This window comes from Erinaceus europaeus, chromosome 23, assembly GCF_950295315.1.
Source record: "Erinaceus europaeus chromosome 23, mEriEur2.1, whole genome shotgun sequence".
NCBI classification, from domain to species: Eukaryota; Metazoa; Chordata; class Mammalia; order Eulipotyphla; family Erinaceidae; genus Erinaceus; species Erinaceus europaeus.
In genome coordinates, this window is record NC_080184.1 from 8,005,275 (window position 1) to 8,022,547 (window position 17,273).

The 17,273-nt window shown below is 42.9% G+C and overlaps 1 protein-coding gene and 2 non-coding genes across 4 annotated transcripts in view; all 3 read right to left on the reverse strand.

The window, feature by feature from the left end:
- The window catches only part of LOC132535583 (zinc finger protein 14-like), a 178,921-nt gene extending 176,118 nt beyond the window's left edge, over positions 1-2,803 (reverse strand). The window contains exon 1 of one of the 2 annotated variants that reach the window (XM_060182104.1): positions 2,683-2,803. The gene's annotated coding sequence lies outside the window, so the exon portion shown is untranslated. The remainder of the gene's footprint in view (positions 1-2,682) is intronic. The other variant, XM_060182107.1, reaches the window with a different exon arrangement.
- Positions 2,804-10,182: 7,379 nt separating this feature from the next.
- LOC132535683 (U6 spliceosomal RNA) lies at positions 10,183-10,284 on the reverse strand. The gene has a single exon (XR_009547398.1). It is a non-coding gene; the product is annotated as a U6 spliceosomal RNA (small nuclear RNA).
- Positions 10,285-16,368: 6,084 nt separating this feature from the next.
- On the reverse strand, positions 16,369-16,500 carry LOC132535701 (small nucleolar RNA SNORA44). The gene has a single exon (XR_009547415.1). It is a non-coding gene; the product is annotated as a small nucleolar RNA SNORA44 (small nucleolar RNA).
- Positions 16,501-17,273: the final 773 nt, after the last annotated feature.

Sequence of the window (17,273 nt, forward strand, 5' to 3'; positions counted from 1 at the left end):
AGAAAGCACAACAAACATACAAGGCATGTTCTATACTAAACTGAAATAGTAAACTGTAGTTACACCGACCAGTGGAACAGAATTGGAAGCCCAGAACTAAACCCCCACACCTATGGACATCTAATCTTTGATAAGGGGGCCCAAAGTATTAAATGGAGGAAGGAGGCTCTCTTCAACAAATGGTGCTGGGAAAACATGCAGAAGAATGAAACTGAACCACCTGATCTCACCAGAAACAAAAATCAACTCCAAATGGATCAAGGGCATGGATATTAAACTGGAAACTATCAAATACTTACAGGAAAACATTAGTGGACCACTTTCCCACCTAAACCTCAAGGACAATTTGGATGATACAAACCCAATTTCAAGGAAGACTAAAGCAGAAACAAATCAGTGGGACTACATCAACATGAAAAGCTTCTGCACAGCCAAAGAAACTATCACACTGACAAGGAGACACCTCACAGAATGGGAGAAGATCACATGCCATACATCAGACAAGAGACTAATAACCAAAATATACAAAGAGCTCAGCAAACTTAGTAACAAAAAAGCAAATGACCCCATCCAAAAATTGGCAGAGGATATGAACTGAACATTCACTACAGAAGAGATCCAAAAGGCTAACAAACATGAAAAACTGCTCCAGGTCACTGTCAGAGAAATGCAAATAAAGACAACATTGAGATACCACCTCACCCCTGTGAGAATGGCATACATCAAAAAGGACAGCAGCAACAAATACTAGAGAGACTGTGGGGACAGAGGAACCCTTCTGCACTGCTGGTGGGAATGTAAACTGGTCCAGCCTCTGTAGAGAGCAGTCTGGAGAACTCTCACAAGGGTAGAACCTTCCATATGACCCAGTAATTCCTCTCCTAGGGATATACCCCAAGGATTCCATAACGCCCAATCAAAAAAGATATATGTACACCTATGTTCATAGCAGCACAATTCATAATACCTAAAAACTGGAAGCCACCCAGGTGCTCAACAACAGATGAGTGGCTGAGAAAGCTGTGGTATATATATACAACAGAATACTATGCATCTATTAAGAACAATGAACCCACTTTCTCTGACCCATCTTGGATAGAGGTAGAAGGAATTATGTTAATTTAGCAAAGTCAGAAAGATAAAGATGAGTATGGGATGATCCCACTCATCAACAGAAGTTGAGAAAGAATAGAAGGGGAAACTAAAAGCAGGATTTGACTAAATCTAGAGTAGGGCACCAAAGTAAAAACCCTGGGGTGAGGGTGAGGGTAGACATTTGGCTTCCAGGGGTGGCAGGGGTGGGGGATGGGATACTGTTCTTCAGTGGTGTGAATGGTGTTTATGTAGACTCCTATTAATTTGTAGTCATATAAATCACTATTTAATTAATATGAGAAGAGAGTAGTTCCCTAATATGGGAAAGGGGTATAAATATTGTTGACTGTAAACCCCATCAATTTGATATTGTTTGGGGCCCATATTCAGCTTAGGAGCCTATGTGACCTCTGCATCCCTATATATCTGAGCTCACATTCTGTGGGCATGAGTAGGAACATTCCAAGCTGCCCCAATATCGACCCATCTTCCTCAGGTGTAGCATAGAGTATTTTGTCCAGCCTCCCTCATTTGAGGATGGAATATTCTCAACCATTGTTGATCCAACTTGAGGGCAAGGTCTTATGGGGCGCACAAAGGGGTCTCCTTTGTTGTTCCTGATGGAGATGACCAGTAATAATGGAGAGAGGGATTCATTTGAGGTCTAGGCCCATCATGTCTGTTTGGGAATCTCAGAACTCCCCAACTAGGGCCCCAGCTGATGGGTGGCCTGATAGTGACTAAAGAGTCACAACGATGACATCAATAACAACAACAATAAAAACCAAGGGCAACAAAAAGGAAAAATAAGTAAATATTAAAAAAGAAAAAACAGTTAAAATGTTTCACTCTTTTACAGATTCACTAAGACCAGAATAAATTGAGTAGAAACAAAACGCACATGTGTTAACATTTCTCAGTTTTCCACGTAGCAATTCAATCCCCACTAGGAAAACCTAAGGAATGTTACACAAGTACAAACTATTGTATTTTATTTTACTGTTGACGCTAAGGCATTAATTCCCCAATAAACCGATTAAAAAAAAAAAACTGTAACAGCTCCGGGGATAATATAACAGAGAACAGAAATTTAAAGTCACTAAGAAAAATGAAAATGAGAAAGAATTAAAGAAATTCTTAGTTTCTATCTACTGAAACCCCAAGTCCCAAGGAAAGCAGAGCAATCATAGTGGCACTGGACCCAGCAGGAGGCTGACAGGTGCTGACAAACATGCTGACTCCCCAACCTGAACATCTCGCCTGCGGTCAGCAGGTCCTTCCTCATTCCGGTCCTGGGTCCAGATCCCAGGACCCTCAGTAGAGAATGGGACTGGACCCAGAAACTGCACCCATGACCGGGAGGGGAAAAAAAAGAATCGTGATCCACCCCCTTTTCCACAGAGCACACATGAATAGTTCAGCACAAGAGGAATCCAGCCCTGGTGTAAAGTGAGGATGGTGGATTGACCAGGGAGAGGCCCAGACACATGGCTGCATCCCGGAATATTCTAGCAAGTCTCAAGCAAACCCTCGCTATCTCAGCCTCAATGAGCCACACTCACAATATCCCGTCCAGTCTGAACTTACTGAAGTCGCCTCTCCAACGTCCAAATCAGCAGGAGATGAGAGCAGCACTGAGAGAAAAGCTGAGAAAAGCGACGTCCCAGAAACACAGGATCCATTGCTAGTGTCTCTTACTTCCTGGAGTGTCGGCTGTCACTTTGGAGCACCGCCCACCAGCAGCCCACATTGGTCCATGTCCCCTGTCTCAGAGTTTAATTGGATGAAGCCCTTACCAGCACACACACCTACTCTTCTTATTGGATAATATTCAGACCCAATCGAAACCAGATATTTCTAAGTGAAAACAATGCTGCCCTATCAACTTCTACAGGGGCTGTGCCTGGAGAACCATTAAAGCCAGAAATGGCAGACGAACCTTTTTCTTGATAGCCCTTTAGAAACTTAAACTGTTAAAAACCTACAATTCCATCAGCTTCCTCACCCAATTAGCTTACTCCCGCTTGCTCTCTTCCCTGCTGGTTAGCCATGTGAGGTGCAGCACTGTGACCCCACATCCTGGGGACTTCGTGTTGCTGCTGTGCCCAGTGTGAAAATCGCACCCTGCATCCTGCTCACAGCCTGGCTCCTAGGGTGCAGTGGGCTCCCTTGGCCTGGAGACTTCCTGCTGGCACCCGGTGGAAGCTGAGATCTGCTCTGCTCTGCTCTCTGTGCGTAAGTCCACTGACAAACAAGCATGGATAACAATAGAAAATGGTATTGGCAGTGTGGGAATTATCAGGGTTGCACAGGAAGCTTTGGGAGATGTTGTTCAGTGTAGTCTGCCTGACTTATTACGACTGACTGGAACACATATATGAGTTTGGTGCTTTGAAAAGTGTACAAACTGCTACTGAACTAGACTCACTGTTGAGGAGGAGGGAGCAGCTAACTGAGACCATTGCCTATTCCCTCCCTGGGAAGTATTAGACTGACTAACTTGGGAAAAAATTGCAAGAGAGCCAGTCAAGTTTCAGGGAGATGAGAAATTACTGGGAGCAAAGGAAGGACAGAAAAGAGGATAAAGTACAAACTATGTGGCATGTATACCCTGAGACAGAGAGAGGAAGGCCAGAGACCCCTGGTCTTGTAAGCTTTATAGTTTCCTTGGAGGAAGGACAGGACATCAGGGGATGTGCTTCAGCCCTAGTCTTCAGGTGCTCACATCAGCATTTTGTGACTTTTTGCAGTCAGGTAAGGAGGCAGTGTTGGTGCTCCTGCCCCCTGCCTAGGTCCCTTCTCCTGGCTTCCTCCAGGGTGCAGAGGGTGTGGTGCTGCTTTTTCTCAGCTGCCTTCCAGCACACACCCCTGTCAGGAAAAAGTAGCTGAAATTAATGAGGCTCTTGGAGAAAATCCAGGACTCATCAATAAATCTTGATATACAGATGGGAGGCTGATCAAGATGACAGTAAGTAGTCCTTCAGAACTAGATGATCTAATTAGTAAGGAAGCATATTAAAAATACATAAAATCATGGAGGTAGATAGTATAATGGTTATGCAAAGAGTGTCTCATGATTTCAAAGTGTCAGATCAATCCCCAGGGCCAAGTAGTTCTTTGGTAAAACAATAATAATAGTAATATTAATACATAAATTCTATCAAGGAGTAAAAAGTGGAAATTCTAACCTAATACAAAACAACTTAATCTAGCACAATTGCTTTAAATTAGTCATGGATAGAAGAATTTAGGTGGTGTGGTCTGGGAGGTGGCACAGGGGATAAAGCATTGGATTCTCAACCATGATGTCCCAAGTTCAATCCCTGGCAGCACATGTACCAGAATGATGACTGGTTCTTTCTATCCTCCTATTTTTCTCATGAATAAATAAATAGATAAATTCTTTAAAAAATAAAAATAAAGAATTCAGGTATAAATTTCTAGCAATAGCAATGGAGGGAAAAATTACTTACTACAATACTACTGGGTGAAACTACCTCTTAACTTACTAACTATTGCATGTCAGCATTGTCAGGCCTTAAGCTACCCCCCCCCCAGCTCCACACTCCATTGCTGACACTATAGTCTATTTACATAATCATTGTTTTGCCTGAAAGATCCCCACCTTTGATCTATCTTCTTTCTACCTGGAGACCTGCCCTGCCTGCAGGGTACATTAATCCCGCCAGTTAAAACCCTAGCTACGGAAGCTTTCTACTTTGCTCTTTCTTTTCTCCACCCCCTTTCCCAGCCATATCTGTTCCCTACTTGCCACTTACAGTTTTACCCTATAAAGCCCACTTCTGTTCCTAGTTTCACTCTCTTTTTTCTCTCCAGCGTCCTGACCTGGAGAAGGGCTGGCATGCAGAGTGGGAAGCCGCCATTGTGGTTTGGCGCCACGTGGCTTAACCCGCTGTGTTCACACTGGACTCTGGAGCTCCTGAATAAATAAAGATTTGTATTGCTACCCCACGAGCTTGGTTCCTGGATCCTCTCTCCTGCCCGCAACGCTAGCCCGACTAGCATGACTTTTTTATAACACCGTATTATTTCTAGGCCACTGTTCATTTCTAAGATCTAATTTTGAGATAACATCTAGATTAAAATTATTTAATTCGGGAGTCGGGCGGTAGCGCATTGGGTTAAGCACAGGTGGTGCAAAGCGCAGGGACCGGCATAAGGATCCCAGTTCGAGCCCCGGGTCCCCACCTGCAGGGGAGTCGCTTCACAGGCGGTGAAGCAGGTCTGCAGGTGTCTGTCTTTCTCTCCCCCTCTCTGTCTTCCCCTCCTCTCTCCATTTCTCTCTGTCCTAGCCAACAACGACGACATCAATAACAACAACAATAATAAAAAAAAACAAGGGCAACAAAAGGGAATAAATAAATAAATATCTTTAAAAAATAAATAAAATTATTTAATTCAAAGATAACATTAATATCTTAAGTCATATATAATGTAATCAGCTTACATTCGTCCCTGGTCACCGTACTTAGTGACTGATCTTTGGAAACAACTGTGGAGAAGAGGTAGTTGCATAGTGCCAGACCAACAATACTGTCTTCAATCTTTGCAATATACTCTGTTTGATGGTACTATTTTTATATATTGAAACAATAGTCTTGCTGTAAAATAAGGTGAGTTTAATAATAAAACATTTAAATAATGACTCTTTCTAGGGAGTCAAGCAGTAGTGTAGCAGGTTAAGTGCAGGTAGCACAAAACGCAAGGACCAGCGTAAGGATCCTGGCTCCCCATCTCTCTGTTTTCCCCTCCTCTATCCATTTCTCTCTGTCCTATCCAGCAACGACGACATCAATAACAACAACAATAACTACAACAATAAAATAACAAGGGCAACAAAAGGGAATAAATAAATAAATTTTAAAACTTAAAAAATAAAAAATAAAATGACTGTAGATAGCAGATAGCAAGTAATCCTTCAGAACTAGATGATCTAATGAGTGAGGGAGCCTATGAGAATTATATCAAATCAGTTTTCCTGCTTGTCTCCTTAGGACATGCCCATGGAAAGATGACTCCCCACTAGAAGAATGTTGCTGAGAGCCAAGAGTCAGGGCAGAGGAAGGTGAGTGAGGGTCCCCAGTGCTGGCAGTTGGAGGGGCTGCTTCAAAGAGGCAGGAGTGTGGCTGGAAACAGCCCTGAGGCTAAAGACTCCAGCTGAGTCCTCCACATCCTGACATGAGCCCCTGCCTGAGACTGCAGGAAAGAGTCCCCAGATCTGTATTGTCCCCATGTGGTAGACTGAACACCAGACTCTGCCCTCAGCCTCCAGCATTGGTTTCCCTGGAGTCCAACCTGATTCTCCCCAGACCAGAAATGGGAGTTGAGTCCTGTTCTATCCTTGAGTGAGGGTGCTGGCTCTGGAGTCAGTGCTCTGTCCTGGGTGTGGAACCAGGAAAGACTAAAGACCTCAAGCAGACTGGGAATTCAGCACTGGTGTTCATCAGCCTGCAGCTTCCAGCTCTGTCCAGTTGAGCACTGATTATTTTGCCTTTATGAGGCCCATAGTTTCAGTAAATGTAGAATGGGGTGGGGTATGCAGTGGTGCACCCAGTTGAGCACACACATTACCATGCACAAGACCCTGGGTTCAAGCCCTAATCCCCACCTGCAGGGGCAACTTTATGAGTGGTGAAGTAGGACTGCAGGTGTGTATCTTTCTCTCCCCTTCTCTGTCTTCTCCTTCCCTCTCAATTTGTCTTTGTCTTATTAAATAAAATAGATTTTTTAAAAAAAGAAAGAAAAAATGGCCACTGGGAGTGGTAAATTTGTAGTGCTGGCTCTGAACCACAGCAATAACCCTAGTGGCATATATTAACAAAATAATATAGTTTTTAAATTTATTTATTATTGAATAGAGAGAGAGAGAAATTGAGGAGTAGGGGAGATAGACAGGGAGAGAGACAGAGAGACACCTACAGCCCTCAGCACTCATGAAACTTTTCCTCTGCAGGTGGGGACCAGGGATTTGAACCTGGGTCCTTTAACACTGTAATGTGTGCACTTAAACAGGTGTGCCACAACCTGGCCCCTAATTATAGTTTTATAATATTTAATTACTGAGTAGAGACAGCCAGAAATTCTGAGGGAAAGGAAGATATTATAAGAAAGTGAGTTTCTTGAACAAATTTCTTTTCTTTAAAGTTCTCCACTTCAGAGCCAAACCTGCCAGAAGTGAGGGGAAGTTAAGGAACCCCCCTTCTCAGCTTAACCCCAGGGCCACCTGGAGGGTTTGACAAATCTTGTCAGGTTTACAAAAGGAACATTTGCTTAAACCTAGGTAGGAGCCATGGGTTGTTAAATGACAGTTTACCCAGCTTGTGAAAAGGTGGACATTACAGAGATTACTACTCAACCCTTTTGTTTAGCCTATGTATACTGGATGTGAATGTTTACTCACACAGGATGCTGCTAGACGGGACACTGTCTGGTTAACCACCAACCTCCTTTGATGAGAATGAGCACCCCAGGGGAGTCTGGCAGTAGTGCAGTGGCTTAAGTGCATGTGGCACAAAGCGCAAGGACTAGCTTAAGGATCCCAGTTTGAGCCCCCAGACCAGGTTGAGGATCCCAGTTCAAGCCCCTGGACCAGCTTGAGGATCCCGGTTCGAGAACCTAGACCAGCTTAAGAATTCCCATTCGAGCCCCTGGCTCCTCACCTGCAAGAGGGTTGCTTCACAAGCGGTGAAGCAAGTCTGCAGGTATCTTTCTTTCTCTCACCCTCTCTGTCTTCCCCTCCTCTCTCCATTGCCAGGGGCCAGCCCCAGCAGGTTATTAGGGTCAGCCTGAAGGAGGAGGGGCATCGGCAAAGAATGAAGAATGAGAGACGAGTGAGTTGATGCTGAATCAAGCTCAAGCAGACATCTCTGTCTTACTTAAGCAGAACTTAATTTTTATAGTCTCATAAGGGTTAGATCATTCAAACAAAAATCACCAAGGTATTTATTATCAAAACAAAAATCACCAAGGCTTTGATTATAGAAACAAAAATCACCAAGTAAGAACAGCACAGGTAGGGAACACCTCCTGCTTTGTGGAACATTTACATTCCAGGGGCACTTTCCTCCCTAGAGATCACATCATAGTTTTTATGTCTTTTGTTTTTCGTTTACCTGTGTGCTAGGCAAATGTCATATTGATTAAGATTAATATTCTACCTTTTATGCCATTCTCTTGGCCCTATGCATCAGAAGACAATGGTTTATAGAAAGTTCAAGCTTGCTATGTTTCTAGGGGCCTTAAACAAATTAAGCAGCCCATTTTTCACAAAATCTGTTTTATTGTTTGATCAAGGAGTTTTGTTTTGTTTTGTTCCAAGTTAAACTCTCTAGCTAGAATCCATCTTCTGTGTATGCTCACTATGCGACCTAGGTTCTCGTGTACTATTCCTGCATAAGGAGGTGGGAGCATAGTGGTGGATGGTAGATTAAAAGGCCCATTGTATCTAGGCAGGTACCATAACTTTCCATTAACTATTTATGTTATGTAAGGTGGCCCCTCCACTGTGGGAACCACTGATCTTTCTCTATATTTAGGGGAATACTAAAGGAAGTGGTGTAGACAAAGGGTAAAACATTTTTTCCTCTTGGAGTCCTGAAAAATTCTGCATTATTGATACTGCTTGTTCCATTATGATCAAGCTTACAGACTGCAGTGCAGGTTTTGTCATTATTTTTGTCATTTGGTCAGGCTCTGAGCCTGGCCATAGGTAAATATTATTAAGACCACACAGAGCTTAATCATGGCAAAAGGTGAGATAGTTTCAGTTTGGCCTGGAGAGTCCAGCCGTGCTGTCAAGCAGCTCTCATGGTGGCGCCTGTGCCATCTCCCCCTTTTTTATTTTGTAAATTGAAACTTTTTTGTTTCCATAGAAATGTCCTTGATGCTGTGACTTAGCACATGGAAGATTGCTGGAAAAAGAAAGATAATGAAGAACATAATAGGGAGTCGGGCGGTAGCGCAGCGGGATAAGCGCAGGTGGCACAAAGCACAAGGACAGGAGGAAGGATCCCGGTTTGAGCCCCTGGCTCCCCACCTGCAGGGGAGTCGCTTCACAGGCGGTGAAGCAGGTCTGCAGGTGTCTATCTTTCACTCCCCCTCTCTGTCTTCCCCTCCTCTCTCCATTTCTCTCTGTCCTATCCAACAACGATGACATCAATAATAACTACAACAATAAAACAACAAGGACAACAAAAGGGAATAAATAAATAAATAAATATAAAAATTTTTTTAAAAATGAAGAGCATAATAAAAATGCTTAGACCTAAATTACTAAAGAATGAAAACCATGTTTTTCCATTTACAAATGAGGACAATTGTTCTACCATATTAGCTGCCACATCAGAGTCAGAGACCCAAGGAGTCTGGGTTTCTCTTATGGTCTGAATCTGAGTCTGCAAATCTTGTAGATCTAAAGCTAGACTAGTATTATCCCAGAATCCCCTGAGGTGTCTCTGTATATTTTCCTATGGGTGGGCGGAATCATTGTAAGTATAGGGGGTAACACAAATCCACCTGAAATTTGAGTAACATCTTATGGTCATTTTGGTTTTAATATTTTTAATCTGGGTCTTAGTGTATAGAACTGCCTCTTTAAAGGCATTAACTTTTTTTTTAATTTTATTTATTTATTCCCTTTTGTTGCCCTTGTTGTTTTATTGTTGTAGTTATTATTGATGTCATTGTTGTTGGATAGGACAGAGAGAAATGGAGAGAGGAGGGGAAGACAGAGGGGGAGAGAAAGACACCTGCAGACCTGCTTCACCGCCTGTGAAGGGACCTGCCTGCAGGTGGGGAGCTGGGGGCTCGAACTGGGATCCTGACGCCGGTCCTTGAGCTTAGTGCCACCTGCGCTTAACCCGCTGCGCTACAGCCCGACTCCCAAAGGCATTAACTTTTGCCACTAACTTTTTATCTATCTTTTTTTGTATCCTAAGTGTTACAGAGACATTTTTTGAAAGCTGATCTACATGATTAGCAGTATGTTTTTTTTTTGTACTAAGGAAATAGTTGTTACAACTACTGAGCTAATAATTTCTATGAGTGCTGTAATTATTTTTTTTTTCAAAAAATATGGAACGCTTCACGAATTTGCGTGTCATCCTTGCGCAGGGGCCATGCTAATCTTCTCTGTTCCAATTTTAGTGTATGTGCTGCTGAAGCGAGCACTGTAATTCTTAATATTAATGTGGCTATAAATCTTTTTGGTCTTTTTATGCATCAGTAATTGTTATCAATGTTTGGATCTACAACAGGGTCAGAATCTAATAAATCAAAGGGAGAGAAACAGGTGGGAGGCTCTTCAAGAATTGTGGACAAGCTCGGTGGAGGTAGTGGTCTCCTCAGATTTTTTGGCAGCAACGGGGGGCTCTTGGACATGTCTAATAAGTCTGTCTGGAATCTAGATGGGAGAATCCGTGCCCTGAAGAAAAATACAAGCACACCTTTGCCCCGATGTTAGTAAGAAAGCTGGTCCTTTCCATTTGCCTGCCAGCAAGTTTTTCCACTTCTCTAAGTTTCTGTCAGAGGTTCCTCCCCTCCCCCCAGTGTCAGAAGTATAAACTGTGACATTATCAGTTTTTAAAGCCAAAGGGTGTCCAGCATAAGACATGTAATAGATCAAATGTTGAGAGACATTTTTAAAAGCCTCTCCTGTTCTTTCGGTAGCCATGATCAGATGTGAGAAAGTATCTATGCACAGAGTTTGTAATAAGGTTAGAATAGAAATATCACTCCAGGGAGTCGGGCTGTAGTGCAGCGGGTTAAGCGCAGGTGGCGCAAAGCACAAGGACTGGCATAAGGATCCCGGTTCGAACCCCGGCTCCCCACCTGCAGGGGAGTTGCTTCACAGGCGGTGAAGCAGGTCTGCAGGTGTCTATCTTTCTCTCTTCCTCTCTGTCTCCCCCTCCTCTCTCCATTTCTCTCTGTCCTATGCAACAACGACAACAACAATAATAACTACAACAATAAAACAACAAGGGCAACAAAAGGGAATAAATAAATAAATAAAATAAATATTAAAAAAAAAAGAAATATCACTCCATTTCTCTCTGTCCTATCTAACAATGATGACATCAATAACAATAATAAATAGAACAACAATGAAAAATAACAAAGGCAACAAAAGGGAAAAGAAATAAATATTTAAAAAAATTTTTTTTAATCATTAAAAAAAAATGAATGAATGAACACCTCCACCTAGGGGCTATAAGAGATCCTAGTTTTTAGTGATAAACAGTTCAGAAGCAACGGTGTTTCTGTTATTCCAGCTTGTGAGATCCTCAGCTGAAACCCTCCTGTGTGTCTACCACTCAGCTGAGCCCCCTGTGTCTTTACCTGTGTAAGTTTGTGTCTTTTTTTTCTTCCAGGGTTATTGCTGGGGCTCAGTGCCTGCACTACAAACCCACCGCTCCTGGAGGCCATTTTTCCCATTTTGTTGCCTTTTTTAATGCACTTGTTGTAGTTGTTATTGTTGTCATAGCTGTTGTTGTTGGATAAGGTTAGGACGGAGAGAAATCGAAAGAGGAGGGGAAGACAGACACCTGCAAACTTGTTTCACCACTCTCAAAGCAACCCCCTACTGATCGGGAGCTGGGGGCTTGTACCAGGATCCTTATCCCGGCCCTTGCACTATACGCCATGTTCACTTAATGCGCTGTGCTACCGCCCTGCTCTCAAGTCTGTGTCTTTTTACTATTCTATATGCTTGTGTAAATAAATTCTTCAACTTCATCTATTTCTTTATATATGTATATTTATTTATTTATTATCTTTTGTTGCCTTTGTTGTCTTATTATTGTTGTAGTTATTCTTGTCATCGTTGTTGTATATGACAGAGAAATGGAGAGAGGAGGGGAAGACAGAGAAGGGGAGAGAAAGACAGACACCTGCAAACCTGCTTCACCGCCTGTGAAGTGACTCCCCTGCAGGTGGGGAGCCTGGGGCTCAAGCCAGGATCCTTCCGCAGGTCCTTCAACTTTGTGCCACCTGCAGTTAACCCACTGCGCTACTGCCTGACTCTCTTCATCTATTGCTTGTGTCGGCCTCGGTTTGTCTCAGTTTGTAATGGGTACAGTCTGAAGCAAAATTTTAACAGTAGAGAGGGAGAGAAAGAGAGGCACCAACAGCAGTGCTTCATCACTTGCAGAGCTTTCCCTCCTGCAGGTGGGAACCGGGGGCTTGAAATTAGGCCCTTGCAGATTGTAACACCTGCATTTAATCAGTGGGCCACCACCCAATCCCTAAAATAATATTTTTAATTATTTATTTATTTGATAGAGATAGTCAGAAATTGAAAGGGAGATGTAGAGAAAGACAGACATCTGCAGCACTGCTTCACCACTTGCAAAGCTTTCCTTTACGGGTGGGGACTACAGGCTCCACCCTGGTTCCTTGTGCATTGTAACATGTGTGCTCAACCAGGCATGCCACCACCCTGCTCCTCTAAAATAATAAAATTTTAATGTAGAATTAGGAAGCCTTTTTTATTTTTTCTTTATACTGACTGTTGCAAGTTGTTGGGATCTGTTGTCCCTTTCACTCACTGCCCAACATTGTTTACACTCTTTTTGCTTTAAAGGTTTATTTTATTTTTTAATAAATATTTATTTATGTATTCCCTTTTGTTGCCCTTTTTGTTTTATTGTTGTTGTTATTGATGTTGTCGTTGTTGAATAGGACAGAGAGAGATGGAGAGAGGAGGGGAAGACAGAGAGGGTGAGAGAAAGACAGACACCTGCAGACCTGCTTCACCGCCTGTGAAGCGACTCCCCTGCAGGTGGGGAGCCGGGGGCTCAACCGGGATCCTTACACCCATCCTTATGCTTTTCACCACCTGCGCTTAACCCACTGTGCTACCACCATAAATAAAATAAAATAAACTCCCAAGTTTATTTTATTTTATAGGATAAAGAGAAATTGAAATGAGAAAGAGGAGAGGGGTAACTAAAGACAACTACAGGAGTTCTGCACTAATTTTGTTTTTTTGTTTTGTTTTGTTTTGTTTATTTTACCAGAGCACTGCTCAGCTCTGGTTTATGGTGGTGTGGGGGATAGAACCTGGGACTTTGGAGCCTCAGGCATGAGACTCTCTTTGTATAACCATTATGCTATCTACAACTGCCCCCCTACAGATGTGGACTGGAGGCCTGTGCTCAGATCTTTGCACATGGTAACCTGTGCACTCAATGCACCTGAACTGCTTTGTCATATACATGAAACAAGTTTGATCCCACCTCACTGAAGAAATCTTTAGTGCTAATGTACCTTTTTCTGTCTCTCTCTCTTTTAAAATATTTTTGGCCTTTTAAAAATATTTATTAATGTATTCCTTTTGTTGTTTAATCATTGTAGTTATTGTTGTTGATGATGTCATTGTTGGATAGGACAGAGAGAAATGGAGAGAGGAAGGGAAGACAGAGAGGGGGAGAGAAAGATAGACACCTGCAGACCTGCTTCACCGCTTGTGAAGTGACTTCCCTGCAGTTGGGGAGCTGGGGGCTCGAACCGGGAACCTTACGCCGGTCCTTGAGCTTTGTGCCACCTGTGCTTAACCTGCTGCACTACCGCATGACTCCCTTTAAAATATTTTTATTTATTCATTACTGAACAGAAAAATTGCAAGGAAAGGGGGAGATAGAGAAGGAAAGAGACAGAGTGACCCCTGCGATGCCACTTGTGAAGTTTTCCCCCTGCAGATGGGGACTAGGGGATTGAACCTGGGTCCTTGCACACTGTAATGTAAGCACTTAACCATGTTTGCCACTGCCTAGCCCCTTCTTTCCCTGTCTCTCTACTCTAAAAGTCATCTCAGGGAGTCAGGCCATAGCACTGCAGGTATTTTAGTTCTCTGCAACCTTGCTGGAAGCCCACCTTTATAAACTGAGTGGTGTCCTTCAGACCTGCTGTGCTCTTGCATGGGGATCCCAACATCTGACTGCCCTTAATTGTCAGTCAGCATGGATTTTCCTTGGGGTCCTACCTGCTTCTCCATGGTACCAAGGACATGGGGGTCCAGAGCTCTGTCCTATCCTGAGTCTGGGTGCCTGGACCTGGATTCAGGCTCTTGATCAAGTAGGGGGATAAAGAAAATGCTGGGGAATCGGGCTGTAGCGCAGCGGGTTAAGTGCAGGTGGCGCTAAGCACAAGGACCCGCATAAGGATCCTGGTTCAAGCCCTGGCTCCCCACCTGCAGGGGAGTCGCTTCACAAGCGGTGAAACAGGTCTGCAGGTGTCTGTCTTTCTCTCCCTCTCTCTGTCTTCCCACTCCCCTCTCTATTTCTCTCTGTCCTATCCAACAACAATGACAACAATAATAACTACAACAATAAAACAACAAGGGCAACAAAAGGGAATAAATAAATAAAATAAATTAAAAAAGAAAAATGCTGGAGGGGGTAGGGGTAGATAGCATAATGGTTATGCAAAGAGACTCTCGTGCCTGAGGCTCTAAAGTCTCAGGTTCAATCCCCCAACACCACCATAAAGAAAAGAAAATTGGGGAGTTGGGCGGTGGTGCATCTGGTTAAGCACACGTGGCGCAAAGCACAAGGATCCCAGTTCAAGCCCCCGGCTCTCCACCTGCAGGGGAGTCGCTTCCCAGGCGGTGAAGCAGGTCTGCAGGTGTCTGTCTTTCTCTCCCCCTCTCTGTCTTCCCCTCCTCTCTCCATTTCTCTCTGTCCTATCCAACAAAGATGACATCTATAACAACAATAATAATTACAACAACAACAAAAAGACAACAAGGGCAACAAAAAGGAAAATAAGTAAATAAAAAAAATTTTAAAAAAAGAATACGGGTTGGAGCCCCCGGCTCCCCACCTCCAGGGGAGTTGCTTCATAAGTGGTGAAGCAGGTCTGCAGGTGTCTGTCTTTCTCTCCCCCATTGTCTCCCCCTCCTCTCTCCATTTCTCTCTGTCTTATCCAACAATGATGACAGCAATAATAACAGCAATAATAATTACAACAATAAAACAAGGGCAACAGAAGGGAATAAATAAATAAATAAATAAAATGTTAAAAAAAAAAACCAACTTGACCTTGCTCATTGTAAGGTCTGGCGATTGGTGAAAGGGACCTGATAGAAAAAGTGAGGCAGAGAATATTATCAAGCAGGGCTTTATTCAGGTGCTCCTGGGTGAGGTTCACAGGTAGAGAGAGAGAGAGACAGAGAGGCCATGAAGTCGGGCCCAGGATCAGGGGAGGGAGATTCTTATACGAGGCGGACAAGAAGGAATTTAGGTGAGAGTTTGGTGGGGATTTTCCATGACAAAAGGGAAAATAAATAAATAAATATTAAAAAAAAGAAGAAGAAGAACTCACATTTGGTCTCCAGAGAAAAGTTCATGTTCTAAAAACTCCCCTTAGACAACAGTGTATTAAAAAGTTGAACCTTGGGAGTCAGGCTGTAGCGCAGCGGGCTAAGCGCAGGTGGCGCAAAGCACAAGGACCGGCATAAGGATCCCGGTTCGAACCCCGGCTCCCCACCTGCAGGGGAGTCACTTCACAGGCGGTGAAGCAGGTCTGCAGGTGTCTATCTTTCTCTCCCCCTCTCTGTCTTCCCCTCCCTCTTTCCATTTCTCTCTGTCCTATCCAACAACGACAACAACAATAATAACTACAACAATAAAACAACTAGGGCAACAAAAGGGAATAAATAAATAAATAAATAATAAATATATATATAAAAAAAGTTGAACCTTTTATCAATTTCAGTGTTCTTGCAACTGACTTATCATCAAGTGAAGAGACTGCACTGGTGTTTCTAAAGAATTTTTTAAATTCTTTAAAATTATTTTTATCTATTTCCTTTTGTTGCCTTTGTTTTATTGTTGTTACTGTTGCCATCATTGTTGGATAGGACAGAGAGAAATGGAGAGAGGAGAGGAAGATGGGGAAGACAGAGGGAGAGAGAAAGATAGACACCTGCAGACCTGCTTCACCACTTGTGAAGCAACTCCCCTGAAGGTGGGGATCCGGGGGCTCGAACCCGGACCCTTATGCCGGTCCTTGCACTTCGTGCCACGTGTGCTTAACCCGCTGCGCTACCACCCGACTCCCTCTAAAGAATATTTTAAAGATGCAGCTGTGATTACTCCAGATACTCTCACATGATAATGAAAGAAGCCACTGGTTCTCTGCTAAGTGTCCTGTCCCTGTTCAGAGGCTGTGTGCTCTTTTTTCCTGAAATGAGATGTATTTAGAAATGACAGGTTCTTAATTCTCTGGGCACTTTATTAGACATTTCCCCCCCTGAAATACAGGAATAGTGAGTGACAGTTACAGGTATTATGCTGACCTGTGCTGTCAGAGTCTCTTCGGTTCATTCCTCCATGCAGTTGGAGATCCCATGGTGTTACTACCAGGCATAAACTTGGAAACATGCAGTTTTTTTTGTTTGTTTGTTTGTACCAGAGCACTGCTCATCTTTGGCTTTTGGTAGTGTGGGGAATTGAACCGAGGACTTGGGAGCCTCTGATATGAGAGTCTTTTTGCGTAATTATTATGCTATCACCTTCTCCAAAACTTTTCTTTTCTTTCTTTCTTTTCTTCTCCTTTCCTTTCTTTCTTCTTCTTTTTATTTTTTATTTTTTTAAGATTTTATTTATTTATTAATGAGAAAGATAGGAGGAGAGAGAGAAAGAACCAGACATCACTCTGGTACATGTGCTGCCGGGGATTGAACTCAGGACCTCATGCTTGAGAGTCTGATGCTTTATCCACTGCGCCACCTCCCGGACCACTTTCTTCTTTTTCTTTTCTTTTCTTTTTTTTTTTTTTTTTTTTTTTTTTACCAGAACACTGCTCAGCTCTGGCTTATGGGGAATTGAACCTGGGACTTTGAATCCTCAGGCATGAGAGTCTCTGTACAACCACTGTGTTATCTACCCCCCCACCCCCAACATTTCTAATGATACTTAAAGATAGCTTTTTACAACTCTTTTTCTTAAATTTCAGTACCTTCTCATTGTCTCCATATACACCACTTTTAATAAATGACCTACAATCATTCAACATTTTTCCTTTCTAAAAAGAACCCACTTTTTTTTTTTTTTATCAAAGGACAATGGATAAAATCCACTATTCCTATCGAAAGTGACTTTGGATTTGGAATATCAGTAGGTTAGGAGAACATGTGAGGCTCATGTAGATGTTCCATC